This window comes from Apium graveolens, unplaced genomic scaffold (assembly GCF_009905375.1).
Source record: "Apium graveolens cultivar Ventura unplaced genomic scaffold, ASM990537v1 ctg4878, whole genome shotgun sequence".
In the NCBI taxonomy this organism is placed as follows: Eukaryota; Viridiplantae; Streptophyta; class Magnoliopsida; order Apiales; family Apiaceae; genus Apium; species Apium graveolens.
In genome coordinates, this window is record NW_027418725.1 from 29,768 (window position 1) to 47,657 (window position 17,890).

At 36.8% G+C, this 17,890-nt stretch overlaps 1 pseudogene; it reads right to left on the minus strand.

Moving 5' to 3' along the window:
* Positions 1-10,092: 10,092 nt before the first annotated feature.
* On the minus strand, positions 10,093-10,986 carry LOC141702328 (sugar transporter ERD6-like 5; annotated as a pseudogene).
* Between the last annotated feature and the right edge of the window lie 6,904 nt (positions 10,987-17,890).

Sequence of the window (17,890 nt, forward strand, 5' to 3'; positions counted from 1 at the left end):
TTGAGGGAAGGTAGTGATTTGAGTGAGAGTCTGGGTTGCTCCCAGGAAAAAAGAGAGGAAAATAGTGATCTAATGCAGTCCATTTCTTCAGAACTGGCAAAAGTGAGTGAAGGGAGTCCCACCTTAGATGGTGAAGGTGAGGGTGTGAGGGTGGGGAGACAAGGTGATACCTTGATGCAAGAAAAGAGAGATAATGAGAGAAATGCAAGTACAGGAGAAATAAGGGTGGATGTCATTGCAAGTGAGTTAATGAATGTCCAGGATGCAAATAGGGAGGGACTATCTCAGCAAAGTCAAGCTGTTATAGATTCTACCTCCTTGGATGCTGAGACATTTACTCACCATGTTCTAGCATATCAATTTCTTGCTGGACAGGGCAATGACAATGCAGAAAGAATGCTAAATTTGGTGCACACCACACAGTCTATGCAAAGAGCAAAGGATGCAATCACAGCTCTGCCCTCTACAGCAGGTGATATTGACTATGAGACTGGTGAATCAGAAGATTTCTTTGGTGGTGAGGATGGAGAAAGTGAAGAAGAGCCACTGGACATAGGGGGAAGTAGGCCCTAGTTTTAGATCAGGTATACCATCATGGGCTCTCTCAAAGAAATGTGATGAACATCATTTCAAGACCATACTCATCCAACTTATCAGTCAAACACAGTCTGTTCTTCAATCATCCAAGAATGCTAGCACCAAGAAGTTTCTGCAAGCACATCTTGCTTCTCTCCAACTACAACAAATCCAAGGTTTCCAACACAATCAGGATATCACTTCTATCAAAACAGAAATCACTCAAATGAAGAAGGATATAGCTGAAAGATTAGATGCAAAACTTCCAGAAGCTACAATGTTTGATATCAAAAGACAATTAAGGAAGAACACCGATCTTGCCACCAAGGTGGATTCCTTGGAGAAAAGAATGACAGCAATGGAAGCCTCTCTAATATCTATACATCTACATCAGGCACAACAAACAGACTTGCTTCAAAGGCTAGTGGCATCATAAATACCTTTTCTACTCAACTTGCTGATAACAAAAATGGGGAGAAAGAAACCTCTTCTAAGGTGGAGAAAGCAAGCTCAATTATCTTATTCAGTCAAGGGGAATCAAGAAGTGAGGGGGAGCAAAAAATGCTAAACATACAAGTCGGCAAAATGATTGTGCCAACAATTGCTTTCCCAAAGCCACCAGTTTTGGATAGCATTGATCTAATCGAAAGAGTAGTGGAAAAGCTTGAGTTGAAATCAAATCCCAAGATGTTTGATGTTACAGCTCTAGAGAAGGAAATAAGAGAAAAATGGAGAAAAATAGATGTAGATATTCAACAAAAGTTTGGGCCAATTCAGAAGCCAGACAAAGTCTTCAATCATCATTCTAAAGTCATGAAAATTTCTGTGAATGAGATAAGCATGAAATATCTGGAAATAGGTCAAACTTCGTGTATCAAATCTCCAAAGAAAGATCTCATCATGAAGGCCAAATGGAATTATCCTAAATTTTCAGACAAGAATCCTATGGATACAGTGTTTGAAACACCTAGGCCAGATGAGAAGAAGCTGCTGGCTAGGTCTATTGCATTCTATAAGGATTCAACTGATTCAACATTGAAAAGAAGAATTGCCAAAATTTACAGAAATGGTAAGGAGATTTGTGTGGTGGTTGGACAACCACTATTTGTGAAAGCTAAGAAGGAAGAGAAAGAAATAATCAGGCTAGAAAAGAAGCAAGCTGCTTTGGATTCTAAGAAGCAAAAGCAAAAGAAAGAACTGTTGGATTTTTAACACAGCGGGGGCATGGCAAAACACTTTTACACATATAAAATCCAAATAAAAGCATATAAATCGTGAATAAAAATTCGAGGGATCGAATCTAACCTTTTAAAATAATTCGGAGACAACGATCAAAGATCCTTAGCAGTTGCTCCTCAAGTGTGAAGCACTCCACCGGTATCCACCAAGAAAACGATGTTAAGGAGGAGGAAGGAGGTGGAGAGAATTGGGTTTTCCAAACTTTTTGGGTTTTCGGGTTCCGGGTTAGAATAATATTAGGGTCTATAATAGTGTATTTATAGGCAAAATTTTCAGCTGAAATTTTCCCATAAATATTATTATTATTATCCCATTTATTATTCTCATTAATAATTAAAACACCTTTTAATCATTAATCCTTTTTCTAAACACTTTAGAAATAATTCTCTCTCTTGATTTAATTTCCAAAAATTAAATCCTTTAATTAATAATATTAAGAACTTTTCTTAATTAGTTTATAATCAATTAAATCTCATTTAATCAATTATTAAATTTTCCAATAATTATTTATTTCATAAATAAATAATTATTAGCCATTATTAATTAATTCCTCCACCATTAAATCATTCTTTTTTTATGGTGTGACCCTGTAGGTTCAATATTAAGCCGGTAGTAGAAATAAATAATAATAAAACTATTTTATCATTATTTATATATAAATTCTCTAATTTATTAAATATGATTAATTAATTAATCACATTTATTCTACATCGTGAGTGATGCTTCTCAACATATCGCGACTATCCGGATAATATGAATTCACTGCTTAGAATACCAAGAACCTGTCAGTGAATAGTTACCGTACAATAAACTCCTTCTACCCTACAATGTCCCGATTAAATACAAGGCATGGATCTCGTGTCAAGCCTATCTAATTCAATCACTTGCTTACCATTTACTATGTGTAGTTCTATGCAAATTAGAAACTCCTTTCTAATATCATTTACTCTGGCCAGAGATTCCTGAACTAGCATAAGTGGATCAGCCTTGAACATTCGCTTCCTTCACTGGAAGGGGTAGATCCTTTATTGATCATACACTATCTTCGTGTACAAATTCCTATACCCAGAAGAGCCCTAATAATTGTCCCTGGAGACTAAGAACTAAACCAAAGCATAGTTCAGTGTACACAAGATGACTATGATGACCTCAAGTCTAAGGATACTTGTACAACTATCACTAAGCGAACAACTGCTGACACGTGAGTGAACTCCATCAGTTGTTCAGCTGGGCGAGTCATGTTCAGTGAACTTATTCTATAATAAGCACCTACATACTAGCTATAGTGTCACCACACAAATGTCTATGAGAACAGACATCCTTCATAATGAAGCAAGCATAGTATGTACCGATCTTATTTAAACACTTAAATAGATAGAGCCCGTAATAAAAAACAAAACAAGTCTTTTATTAATATCAATGAAATCAAAACAGATTACATAAAGAGTTATTCCTAAATCCTAATACCTGATTGGACTTAGGACATATTCCTTTCAATCTCCCACTTGTACTAAAGCCAATCACTCTGGTATCTAATACCCATCCTGTCATTATGACGATCAAAGTGACTTTCATAAAGTAGCTTTGTGAGTGGGTCCGCTATGTTGTTATGTGTGTCAACTCTAATTCAATACAACACAAGAAATGTTATTGCGCTCCCACTAACCCTTTTGTAGACGCATGGTTCATCTACGTTTTTGATAAAATCAAACTCTTTGATTGTCTCATCAAAACGAATGTTCCATCTACGAGAAGCTTGCTTTAAACCACATATGGTTCGCAGCAGCTTACACACTAGGTTTTCATTTCTCTTGGAAATAAAACCATCTGGCTAATTGTCAGATCTCATAGTTGTAGTAAGCAGCAATCGCAAGCAAAATCCGAACTGATTTTAACAGGGCTACATGTAAAAAGTTTCATCAAAGTCAATCCATTACCTTTGTTTGAATTCTTTTGCCACAAGCCCGGCCTTAAAGGTCTCCACCTGGCCATCTTCTCTAATCATTCTTTTGTATCCCGTATACATAGATTTCTTTCTGGATTTCATGGCACTATGCCATTTCTCTGAGTCAACACTACTCATAGCCTCATTATAGGTTACAGGGTCGTCATCATCAATGATCGACAACTCATTGTCATTCTTAATGACAAGGCCATAATACCTCTCAGGTTGGCGAGACACTCTCCCTGATCTATGAATGGGCTGTTCCACAAAAGGCTGTTCAATCAGAACAGGTGTTTCCACTTGATCCGTAGTAGTTTGTGCTTCTTGAACTTCATCAAGTTCAATTTTGCTCCCACTGTTTCCTTCAAGGATAAACTCCTTTTCCAAGAAGGTAGCATGTCTGGATACAAACACCCGATGATCGGTGTAAAAGTAATACCCTAAAGTCTCTTTAGGATATCCCACAAAACTACATTTTCCGGATCGATATTCCAGCTTATCTGGGTCAACTTTCTTGACATAAGCTGGACATCCCCAAATCTTAACGTGTTTAAGACTCGGTTTCCTTTCTTTCCATATCTCATACGAAGTTTGAGGAACAGATTTTGGAAGGCACCTTATTCAGTAAATATGCTGAGGTTTCCAATGCATAACCCCATAGGAATACTGGAAGATTTGCATAGCTCATCATGGACCGAACTATGTCTAACAAAGTTCGATTTCTCCTTTCAGATACCAATCTGGAGGCGTCCACTGGGAGACTATACCATTTACTTTGAGATAATCTAGGAACACTCCATTAAAGTATTCACCACCTCGATCTAATCGAAGAATTATAATACTCTGTTTGGTTTGTTTCTCCACTTCATACTTATATTTTTTGAACTTTTCAAAGGCCTCAGACTTGTGTTTCATCAAACACATATCCGAATCTAGATCTATCATCTATGAAAGTAATGAAGTATGAAAATCCACCCATGGCTTGCTTAGACATTGGTCCACATAAATCTGTGTGTACCATTCCTAGAAAATTTGCAGCCCTCTCTCCATGTCTTCTAAATGGAGACTGCAATGCCACTATAAAGTGATATTTTCATCATCCCTTTTCTTTTATTAGTTTGTTCAATTTGAAATAAATTATGTCACATATATACAGACCATTATTTAAAGCTCCACGTCCATAAAGAATATTATCTCTAAGAATAGAACATTCATTATTCTCAATAATAAATGAAAATCCAGCCAAGTCTAACATGGGAATAATATTCCTCACAATCGAGGGAACAAAATAACAATTATTTAAAACAATAGTCTTGCCCATAGGCATATGTAAATGAAATGATTCTACATCTTCAGCAGCAACTCTTGCTCCATTTCCCATCAGTAGAATCACCACCTCTTCCTCAAGAGTCCTACTTCTCCTTGGTCCCTACAACAATTGCAGATTTGAGAACCATAGGCGGTATCTAATACCCAAGTAGAAATTTGATTTAATGACATATTCACTTCTATCATGAACATACCTGAATCAGAAGCGGTAGTCTCACTACCCTTTTTCTTCTTCAATTCTGCAAGGTAAACCTTACAGTTCCTCTTCCAGTGCCCCACCTTGTTACAGTGAAAGCAAACAACTTTGCTCTTGGGGTCTTCAGCTTTTGGTGGAACCGGCTTTTCTTCACCTACTTTCTTCTTCTTGGAAGAGTTCCTCTTCCTTTTCTTAGGATTGGAACCTTCACCAATTAGAAGAACAAAACTCTTCTTAGGGGGAAAATTCAATTCCGCAGTCTTTAACATGTTGTGGAGTTCAGGCAGGCTGACATCCAACTTATTCATGTGAAAGTTCACAACAAACTGCGAGAACGAACTCGGAAGCGATTGCAAGACCAAGTCTTGGCTCAGCTCCCCATCCATGGCAAAACCAAGTTGTCCAAGACGTTCAATCAAATTGATCATCTTAAGTACATGGTCATTCACAGATGATCCCTCAGACATCCTACAACTGAACAACTCCTTCGACATCTCATATCGAGCTGTCCTCCCCGCCACATCATACAACTCTTGTAGATGCATGAGGATAGTGTGAGCATCCATATGCTCATGTTGCTTCTATAGCTCAATGTTCATGGAAGCTAGCATGATGCATTGAGCAACATTTGCATCATCTATCCACTTACGATACACAACATGTTCATCATTATGTATATCACTAGTAGGTTCAGTAGGCTTAGGTGAGTCAATCACGTATTCCAGCTTTTCAATCCTGAGAACAATTCTCAAGTTTCGAAGCCAGTCAGCATAATTAGGACCAGTCAATTTGTGAGCATCTAGTATGCTCCTGAGTGATAGTGCAGAAGACATAACGTACAAAGTAAATCTGTAAATGATAAACACATAACAACACTTAGCAAATATTCGATTTCATTTTAAAATACTATATGAATCGGGTCTTTATTCATAAGTGGCTCCCACTAGTTTTCCTAATTTATTCAACCCCCTACGTGAAAAATTAAGCATTCATAATGCTAGTGGGAATAGGGATCCTACATTCCACTACACGACCCCGGCTGTAGCACGAACCACCATGTAATGTTCAATAGGCAAACAACTCTTGTCAATTACATCTCATGTTATTCCCTAATCAAACTTTAGCCTCTTGAATAATTGAGTCTCGGCTGTAGCACGACAAACTCAATATTCTAAGTCAAGTCTAACCCAACATTCCGTACAGTTGAATCAGTCCCCAAAGGCCCACGGCTGTAGCACATACCGACCTTTAGATTCTTATTCAATGTACACATCTCTATGTAATAGACAAGTATTTCTTATTTCGAAATCAAAGCCCTCGGCTGTAGCACGAACCGACAATGATTCAAAAATAAGAACTACTTTTCTATCATATTGGAAGGCTATGACCGACACAAGCCCATTGTGTCATTGGCCAGTTACTACTTGATATTATTTAATTTTAGAGGGATTATATTATGTTACAATCATAATCATATTATAAAGAGATTCTTCCTTTTAAATTAAATATTTCAAATCAATAATCAATAATCAGATGATTCCCAGATCGGGTGGAGCATTGTCAAGAGGCGTCACTTAATAACCCTTTCTTACAGATAGAAATCTGTTGTTGTCAGAATCATCCTTTCTCTCATATCGAAAATTCATATTCAATTACGTGTTTCACAAACACAAGAATCTCATGATTGTATTCATAATATTGTTCTTAAGGTTATGAAACAATTTCACTATACTAGGTTGTCTAACAAACGCCTTATGTTCATTTAAGTTCACCTAATCTATCATCGCATGATAAACTAAGCATATATCACATATATAAACATGAATAAACATCAAGGTAGGCATTTTACATCATCTGGCATATTGGTCTAAGCATTATACATCTCTATGTATCACATGAAGCATTTAAAAGCAACTAAAACAGTTAAAAAATAGCTTTAAAACACTTCATGGAAATATAAACAGTTCAAAACTTTTATATAAACTAAAATTGATCACTCCATTAGATCCTTCTCGAAAAAACGAATCCAACGGTATATTGCACGCCTAAAACGGAGTTACGAAACTCCCAGAAAATCAATTTTAAAATCAACAAAAGGGCTGTAACGCATTACAGGAACGCGTTACAAGCCCTGTAACGCATTCCGGTGATGCGTTACAGCCTTTTAAGCCATTTAAAAGGTGTAACGCATTCCGTGAATGCGTCACAAGTGTGTAACGCATTCCCAGAATGCGTTACACCCCTATGTTTTTTTTGCAGCAGTCGTCTTCTCTCTTCTCGAAAAACGTGCGTGTCAGACTCTGTCTTCTTCGATGCAGCAGCATTACAGACAGCAGATGCAGTATAGATATATGCAGACAAGCAATTCAAACATATATATACTTACAATTTATATATATATATGAATATATTAATTATTTAATTACGAATTTAATTATAAGAACTTCAAAAATTCATAATAAAAAATCTATACATCATAAAATTATGAAAAAAATACCCAGACGATCTACAACACTTGTAGAACCCAGATTAACATTCAAAATTATTCTGAGAAACGATTTCTCACCAGACAAAATTAATCCATGATATAACTTGTAAAAATCATAATTAATTCATACAAGCACATAAAATTCTGAAATTTTTACCACAGATCTATATGCATACAACCAGTGCTCTGATACCATTGTTGGATTTTTAACGCAGCGGGGGCATGGCAAAACACTTTTACACATATAAAATCCAAATAAAAGCATATAAATCGTGAATAAAAATTTGAGGGATCGAATCTAACCTTTTAAAATAATTCGGAGACAACGATCAGAGATCCTTAGCAGTTGCTCCTCAAGTGTGAAGCACTCCACCGGTATCCACCAAGAAAACGATGTTAAGGAGGAGGAAGGAGGTGGAGAGAATTGGGTTTTCCAAACTTTTTGGGTTTTCGGGTTCCGGGTTAGAATAATATTAGGGTCTATAATAGTGTATTTATAGGCAAAATTTTCAGCTGAAATTTTCCCATAAATATTATTATTATTATCCCATTTATTATTCTCATTAATAATTAAAACACCTTTTAATCATTAATCCTTTTTCTAAACACTTTAGAAATAATTCTCTCTCTTGATTTAATTTCCAAAAATTAAATCCTTTAATTAATAATATTAAGAACTTTTCTTAATTAATTTATAATCAATTAAATCTCATTTAATCAATTATTAAATTTGCCAATTAATTAATTATTTATTTCATAAATAAATAATTATTTGCCATTATTAATTAATTACTCCACCATTAAATCATTCTCTTTTTATGGTGTGACCCTGTAGGTTCAATATTAAGCCGGTAGTAGAAATAAATAATAATAAAACTATTTTATCATTATTTATATATAAATTCTCTAATTTATTAAATATGATTAATTAATTAATCACATTTATTCTACATCGTGAGTGATGCTTCTCAACATATCGCGACTATCCGGATAATATGAATTCACTGCTTAGAATACCAAGAACCTGTCAGTGAATAGTTACCGTACAATAAACTCCTTCTACCCTACAATGTCCCGATTAAATACAAGGCATGGATCTCGTGTCAAGCCTATCTAATTCAATCACTTGATTACCATTTACTATGCATAGTTCTATGCAAATTAGAAACTCCTTTCTAATATCATTTACTCTGGCCAGAGATTCCTGAACTAGCATAAGTGGATCAGCCTTGAACATTCGCTTCCTTCACTGGAAGGGGTAGATCCTTTACTGATCATACACTATCTTTGTGTACAAATTCCTATACCCAGAAGAGCCCTAATAATTGTCCCTGGAGACTAAGAACTAAACCAAAGCATAGTTCAGTGTACACAAGATGACTATGATGAGCTCAAGTCTAAGGATACTTGTACAACTATCACTAAGCGAACAACTGCTGACATGTGAGTGAACTCCATCAGTTGTTCAGCTGGGCGAGTCATGTTCAGTGAACTTATTCTATAATAAGCACCTACATACTAGCTATAGTGTCACCACACAAATGTCTATGAGAAAAGACATCCTTCATAATGAAGCAAGCATAGTATGTACCGATCTTTGCGGATTATTAATTACCAGTTAGTAATCCTACGACCAGGAACTATTTAAGTTTAGAGTTATCATCTTTTTAGGTCTCACTATTATGATCTCATCATAATCCATAAAAAACTTTACTCTAAACTATGGTATATCTTATTTAAACACTTAAATAGATAGAGCCCGTTATAAAAAAACAAAACAAGTCTTTTATTAATATCAATAAAATCAAAACAGATTACATAAAGAGTTATTCCTAAATCCTAATACCTGATTGGACTTAGGACATATTCCTTTCAAGAACAAGCTGCTATCTTGGCCAAGCTTCAAGCTGTAAAAACCACAACAGAACTTCCTGTACAACCAACTGTAATTACTGAACCTAAGGATCTGAAAATGCAAGAAGAATCACAGCATAAAAGAAGAGTTAGATACAAACTCCATTCCAAGAGGAAAGTGAACTTTAATGATGAGGAATTGGAAGACCAGTTTCCCAAAAAGCCTACTACTACAACTTAGACATCAAAACCCTCAGTGGTATTTGAAGAATTCAAAGTGGTTGATCCAACAAGAAATATTCATGGTGAACCAATTGTTCATAAAGATGAGCCAGTAGACTGGGATAGTTTACCGATTCCTGAGCTAAACTTACCCATTTCCAAGCCAAAAAAGACAAAGACAAGAGCAAGCAAGAAAGTGAAGCCTGTGATAGCTCTACCTGTGTAGTTTTTAATTTCAGAATATTATGACGATCTTTCTTCATTCTTTCCCCTTAGGCACCGTAATGCAGACTCGATGTCTTTCTCTTTACAAATCTTTGTCAGCCATATATGGGCCTCTGGAACGAAGGGCAGCCAGAAGATGTAGCAAACACAAAACAATTCATATTATAATCAGGAGACGTACACAGATATTTCCAACTAAAAACAGTGTTGATATGCCATAACATATCATAAACTGATCAACCGTTATAAATGTTCCTCGAAGAATCTTAGGTGTTATTTTTTTTACGTATAAATGTACCACATATGAAATAAGCCCAACGCCGTAATCCATTGACAGTCTTCCACAATCAAGCCACCGAGAGCCTTTTAATTAAAATATTCTTGCCCAACCTAGGAAGCAAAACAGCTCTGAAAATTTCATAGCACCTCTCCGACCAAATAGATCCGCTAATTTTCCACTCGTAACAGCTCCTAATATTGTTTCAATTGTCATTACGAACCAAAAAGTGATTTTTTTGCTAAAGAGAGACCAAAGTCATCCATGATACCAGTTGGTGCAGGTGATGAAAAGCCAATCTTAGCCTCAAAATAATTTTCCTCCAGTGCTTTAATCTTCAATACAAAAACAGGATCCAAAAGGCATAGTTTCACATCTTTAACATGTAATTCATCAAACATTTGTGTTGTGTTAATGACATTCTTATGATCATTATATGATTTTCCCTGTAGTTTACCGTACTCATTTTCATGAATCCTATATGACATAACTGAATCAACTCCGTTAATTTCACCGGGTAAGGTTTCCAAAACATTCTCAATCAATTCATTTGGGAAAATAATAGAGATTATAGCCCGCTTAGTAAGTAGCGGGGTTTTAACATCACATACTCTTTCACCAATGTCATTAAACATTTGAGGTCTTGACTTGGCAAGTTTTGACACTTGTAATTGGGTTAAATCCTCAATTGCAACATTAATTTTTTATCAACTCTACCTAATTTATGCAGTTGATCAACTACCAAAGTATTAGTAGGAGTATTAGAAGATTGCCTTACTTGATTTGGGTGCAGCTCCCTTGATTGGAATTCTTCTTCACTAGCTTTATCAACCTTCCTATCCATCTCCGGAAGCGCACGATTCATCGCTTCCACTGCTCTATCTACTGCCTTGGACACCATCTCCGAAATCGTCTTCTCCAGATTTGTGAACTTTTCCTAAAGTTGTTCCTCCCTTTAGTCACTGTCGGCGGTCCCATCTCCGATTGAGGCTCTGATACCACTTTTAACAAACTAGCCATTGATTATATGTAATTACTCTATTCTATTACAATACTTTAACTCAGAATACGACTAACAGAAGAAGAAGACAACGGTTTGTGAATGTAAATTACAGTGATGGAATTTCGAGAGGTCCTCTCTCTCCCAACCTAATTAAGATAAGACTAACTCAATTATCGAATTCCATAACCCTAATTTCTCCCCTTTTCCTCTTCTTATTCGTTCCTTCATTTTTTGTCGACATTGCCACTTTTGCCCCTTACTTTTCTGTGAACTTCCTTCTTGACCCTTATATCCGAAAATTAAGTCCTCTCTAGGTGTAGTATTCACTCTTTGTAGTATTCATTACATTTGATACCACTTGTAATAAACTAGCCATAGATTATATGGAATTACTCTAGTCTATTACAATATTTTAACTCAGAATACGACTAACAGAAGAAGAACACAACGGTTTGTGAATGTAAATTACAGTGATGGAATTTCGAGAAGTCCTCTCTCTCCCAACCTAATTAAGATAAGACTAGCTCAGTTATCGAATTTTTTATTCCCAGTGAACTAACAATGAGATTTACAGAAGGGGGGTTGAATGTAAATCTCAAAACTTTTTCAAGTTTTGAGCAGTTTCTAGGCTATGTGTTTTGATGAGCAAGTGTGTGTGAATTGCTTTCAGCTAATGTAGACAGATATATATTCAAACACAAATGTAAAGAACATAACAGACTTAAAAACTTTTCGGGTGGATTTGTTGTTCCACCAGAGATGTGTTATTTCAGAAAATTTAGGATTCAAAGAATTAAATCACAGCTGCGTCCTAGTACAAACTAGATGATTTTCTCTCTGGATTTTTCTAAACAGCTCTGGAAAATTCACCAGCTAATTACTAGCTGCTACTTGGTTTATATATCACCAAGTTTATAAGTGAAGACAAAACTGTAAAATACAATTAAAACATTCTTCACATGTTTCTTCTTCATTTCTCTATCTAATGCAATTTAGGTTTAGCTATGAATCTTTGAATATTTCCTTGTTTGCACCAGAATGGAAATGCTGCATTTTCTTGATTCCTTCTAGAGGCTGCCACATTCCTGTTTGTCTCTGTCAACCCATGTGCCTCTGTCAGCTTATGAATTGTCACTATCAACTACTATTGAACTAAGCATCCGTTGAAACTTTATCTGTTGAAGCACTCATCCGTTGATGGATGTTATTCGTTGAAGCTTTAGAGACATCCGTTGAAGCTTTGTTTCTCATCCATTGAAGGCCTTTAATATCAGTTGATACTACTTCACTTATACAAAATTACAAGGCATGAAATATTTACAATTAGCCCTTCTATTTATATATCCACTAGTAGTCAACTTGACTGATAATTTCCCACAACATCTAAGAATTATAACTTAAATACAGAGAATGAAATGTGCTACAATACTAAACTTATTTCTAAGTAAAGCTACTCCTTCAATGGATAGCCAAAATGGTCTTATCCGTTGAGGCTACAAACACTAGATTTCTACTTAAGTGTTTTGTTTAACTTATCATCAAACTAATACACATATTCCTAACAATCTCCATTTATTTATGTCTACTAGAACTGTAGGCATAAATTTGGGTTCAACTTGATGATAACAAAACACTTAACAAACATATGAACTGAAATAAAGTAGAAATTCAAAAGTGCTGCAAAAGTGTGTATACTGAGATAGAATTGAAGAATTACATTATTTCCAAGGGTGCTCCTTTAGTCTGAGCAGATTAATTTATTTTCCTTTAATCCCTTATTTTCTTGCCTAGCCTCCTGTCATTCTCCTCTATTTGAAGTTGGAGTTGTCTATAGAACTCAGCTTCATCTTCTTCATTGATGTCCAACTTAGATTGTATATCCTTGAGAGTTTCATTATTGGCAATCTTGAGCTGATCTTCAAGTCTGAAAAATCTTCTGACTCCTTTAATATCTCTGAACTCCATCAACAAATGAGGTGATTTATGAACTATGATTCCTCTCTCTGGTATGAGTAATGTTCTAGGCAAGGCATTGGGCTCCCACCAAGTTTTCCTTACGCTGGAAATCTTGTTGAGAATCTCAGTTTTCGCAGTCCTGGTAAAGCCAGAATCCCTTTTTATGGCTGAGTAGACTCTAATCAAGGTAGAATAGCCTTCATTCAGAATTCTGTAAAGAGGCCAAGTCTTTTCCCCACTTCCTTTATATTTGAACACTAGTCATTCTGGAAGCTGTCTGTAGGCATCTATTCCCCTTACTTCCTCCAGCTCATCCAGATAGAGTTCAATGTCTGAAAATTCCTTTATGTCACAAATGTGAACATAATCATCCTTTGAGGCTTGTGGCTTAGGCTTAGGCTTCTGAGTGAATTTGATTGAGGTTAGAGGAGGTGTTGATTTGATTTTCTTTTTCTGTTTCTTTGATGGTGGAGAAGTGGTTAAAAAGGTGGGCAATTTGATGGTGTCCCAATCAATTGGTTCCTCCTTAGGAGTGATTGTTTCACCATGGATGTTTATTAAGGGGTCAGGCATAATAGGTTCAGGAATAGAAGGTAGTGGTTTGGATTTTGATTGGATTTCTTCAGTTTCATCTACCATCTTCCTTTTTGCATTGGCCTTCTTTCTGTTCCCTTTCTGCCATTCCTTTCTTTCCTTACTTCTTTCTTCCACATCATCACTAATCATGTCCCCCATACCTACATCTTTATTCTTGTCTTTAAGTTCTTTCTTTTCTTCAGCTTGACTTGACTTTAGTTGTTTTTCAAGCTTTACTTGTGCTCTTTTGTCAGCCTTTAGCTTTTTAGCTTCTTCCTTCAACCTTCTGGTTTCTTCCCTCTTGGCTATTGAGAATTTGGGATGTCCTTGTATCACACAGATACTCTTTCCCTCTCTAAAGATAATGGCCATGTTCATCCTTTCAACCACATCCTTGGTCTCCTTGTGCTTCATGATATTACCACCCAAAACCTTGTCTTCATCAGACTTTGGAAGAGGAAAATCCACTTCTTTCAACTGAGCAAGGCTTATAGGGTTCTTTGTAGAGTCCTTGTTGGATCTGTTGTTGGGCTTGAGAACCATAGGTTTCAGATTCTTGGAAGAAGTCTCTCCAACCTTATTTCTCCTTACTGGCTTGAGCTCCATGATGATTGGCTCCACTTTTGTGCTATGCTTCACAGATTTTGATTTTGAAGTTGTAGAACCAAAAATTTGTTGCATCCTTTCATCAATTTTCTTCCTTTGCTCTTTGACTTTCATCTCAGCTGCTGCTATCTGGATTAGATCAATTCCATCAAGCTTTTCTTTGATTTGAAGTATTGGAGAAGTGGTGATGGCAGGAACTAGCACTTTAGATATTTGAATTTTTGTTGATGGCTCTCCTTCCCCTTCCCTTTTATTCTCCCCCTTTTTGTTATCATCAAGGATAGGGGTCAAGCCTTGTGCTTTTGCCAGCTGCAATAGTAGATTTGTCTGAGATTGTTGATTTTGAAGAATGGTGACCACAGAGTCTTCAATGACTTGAACTCTTGTTTCCAACTTGGCCAGCCTCTTGTTAGCATCAGATTCTCTCCTCAGTCTCAGCAACAAATCTTGCATTGTACAATAAGGCAGGACTGAATCCAACTTCTCAGAATTGTAGGATTTCAGATCAGCAATATCCTTTTTGAGTTCATCCACACTTAAATTCTGTCTGATATGCTGCAACTGCAAGAGATGCAGAGAGTCTAGATGAGCTTGAAGAATAGCCTTTGTACCAGCATCTGTAGTCTCCTGAAGGGCCTTTTGAATAGCCATTACTTGCTTGACCAAAGCTACACCAAACTATCCTGGTGTAGATTTTTTTGTCCATGCCCATTCAGGTAAATCTGGAACAGAACTTGGGCCTGCATCTCCCCCTAAGTTCATGCTCCCATCCAGAGAAATAGAGTCATCATCATTATAATTTACTTCAAACTCTTCAGAGGGCTCATCAGCTTGAGAAGGCATCCTATTAACAACAGCTTTATCTCTTTGAAGAGATTCTGAAGTGTGCACAATGTTCAAAGTCTGCTCTGCCTCCACATTGCCCTGAGCAGCCAACAGTTGATAGGCTGAAATAGGATGAGTAAAAGTGTCAGCATCCAAGGAAATGTTATCAATCTCAGCTTTGTAATGTTGCTGAAATTGTCTTTCCTTTTCAGCATCATCCACAATCATTGACTCACTAGCAATGGCAGGATCCACCCTTATAGCTTCTGTACCTGCTTTTCTCTCATTTTCTCTATATTCTTGCATCAGGGGCTCCCCCTGGCTCACACACACCCTCACACCCTCACCCTCACCTACTAAGGTGGCACTCCCCTTACTTACTTTTGCCATGCTGGAAGAAATAGCATGCATATTTTGACTCTCAACCTCTCCTTTTGCCTGGGAGCAACCCAGCCTCTCACTCAAATTATCACTCCATTCCCTCAATCCTAGAAGTGATTGTACAGTAACCATATCTTCTACACTTGGAATTGATTCAGTTATATGTGTAGAGACCATCAACGGATAGGGAGTATCCGTTGAAGTGGAAACTGATGATATCAACGGATAACTGCTGTTAAGCTTATCCGTCGAAGAATAATCACTTGTCAACGGATGCGAGATATCCGTTGAAGAAGGAAAAGATGTAGATTTTGAAAGTGACATAATTGTTGAATCTGTGTGAATTGATTTTAAGTGAGGTGACACAGATTCTTCAACTAAGTCTGAAAGAATTGGCTGATGATCCAACAATTCATCTAACAGATGATGATCACCAGGATTTGAGTGGGGCTCCTCCCTGAGTTTTAAAGAGGGAGAATCAGGAATTGATGTGAATATCATATCCACATCCAGAGATGGTGATGGAGAATTTGGTGATTGTTGTGTGTCTATTATGAGAGAATGGGGCTGTGACTCCATATTTACTGGAGCCACATCAAGCTGAATTTGAGAAGGCAAAGATACAGGTGGATGTATCTGTGCAGTGTGTGCCCCTGTGTGGAAACTAGGGTTTTAGCCTTCTTTCTTCTTGAAAAAGCTTTGACAGGTGAATGTGTGGCTTCAGTGTCCCTCCCTCTTTTGTTCTATGTCCCTGGTTGGGGACTATTTTCAATAGCTGCATCCTTTTGGGAGGATGCAACTAGGGATGAGTTTGACTCCTTTTGAACCACCACAGTCTTTTGAGAAACTGTGGCTTGGCTGGCTAGGGTACCACTCACCTCTCCCACCTTATCCTGGGGGGTTTTTGATGTTCACCCCTCCCCTCACCACTCACACCCTGTTCACTCCCTTCAGGGTTTATGGTAGATGTTATAACTGTTGTCTTTTGAGAGACAACATAGGTGGTTTTCTTTGACTTGTGTTTTGGAATTTTAGTTTTGGTGGCTTTGGTAGGAATCTGTTGGGACAAAGACACAGATTCCATTGCCATACTAGAAGGCAAAGAAACAATGGGGGTGGAAGATGTAGGAGTTGCAGAAGTATTTACCTCACTTACCTGAGGTGCATTCATTATTGGTAAATATACCAATGACACCTGGCTGTTGAGGTTAATTCTCAAAAGGTCTGCAAGGACCCTTTTCTCTTGTGCCCAACATTTGAGTTTATTGCTCTCATTAGTTATGACCAAACCTTCAGCAACATGGTTAGCAAATAACATAAAGAATCTAACATAGTAGATGTTATGAGGTCTATTAGCTTTGTTACCTAACCTGGAACCTAATTCTAGCATGACATAGTTGCTAAAATTAAAGTACCTATCAGAAACTAGCATATAGAGCATATTAACAAGAGATGAAGTTATGGCATCAAAATTCCTAATCTTCCCAGAGAAAACCTTGATAAAGGCATCTCCAAGAAAACTCCATTCTTTCCTGAGACCCTTTCTTCTAATGCTCCCTAAACTAGCAGAATCAAAAGAATAGCCTATGGAATCTAACATAGCAGATACATCATTATCAGTGTGTGGTGTCATGGCATTATTCTCAGGTAGCTTAAAGCAAGACTGTATATCATCACAATTAATACAGTAATTTTTACCTTTGAGAGAGAAAGCAATGGTCATATCTGTGGAGTTGAACTCTGCAGTTGTCCAAATCTCCTCAATTACCTCATAATAGATAGTTGGGGCTTCCAGCATTGCATAGCTTAGTTTGCAGTTCTTGATGAAGTCCATCATTTTGTGATAATCTGAGTGGGCTTCATTCTTTTGCACCAAGGCTACGAAATTGTTCTTTTCATAAACAAAGCCAGACTGTGACATAATCTTGACTACTGGTGCCATTGTTGTGAGTAGAGATTGCAGAGAAAAGATTGAGAGTTTTGGGAGAGAAAGAGGGTAAAAATTGTAAGAAAGCGTAAAGTGAAAATAAGAATTCAATGGGCTTTTATACTTTCTCGAATTAAAACGTAAATAAAATGATTAAATGATACTTTTAAACAAATTACAACCGTTTGAAAATAAAGAAAACTGCAGAAATTCTGAAAACTGCCTTTAATACAAATACATACAACAGTGTATATATGTATCAACG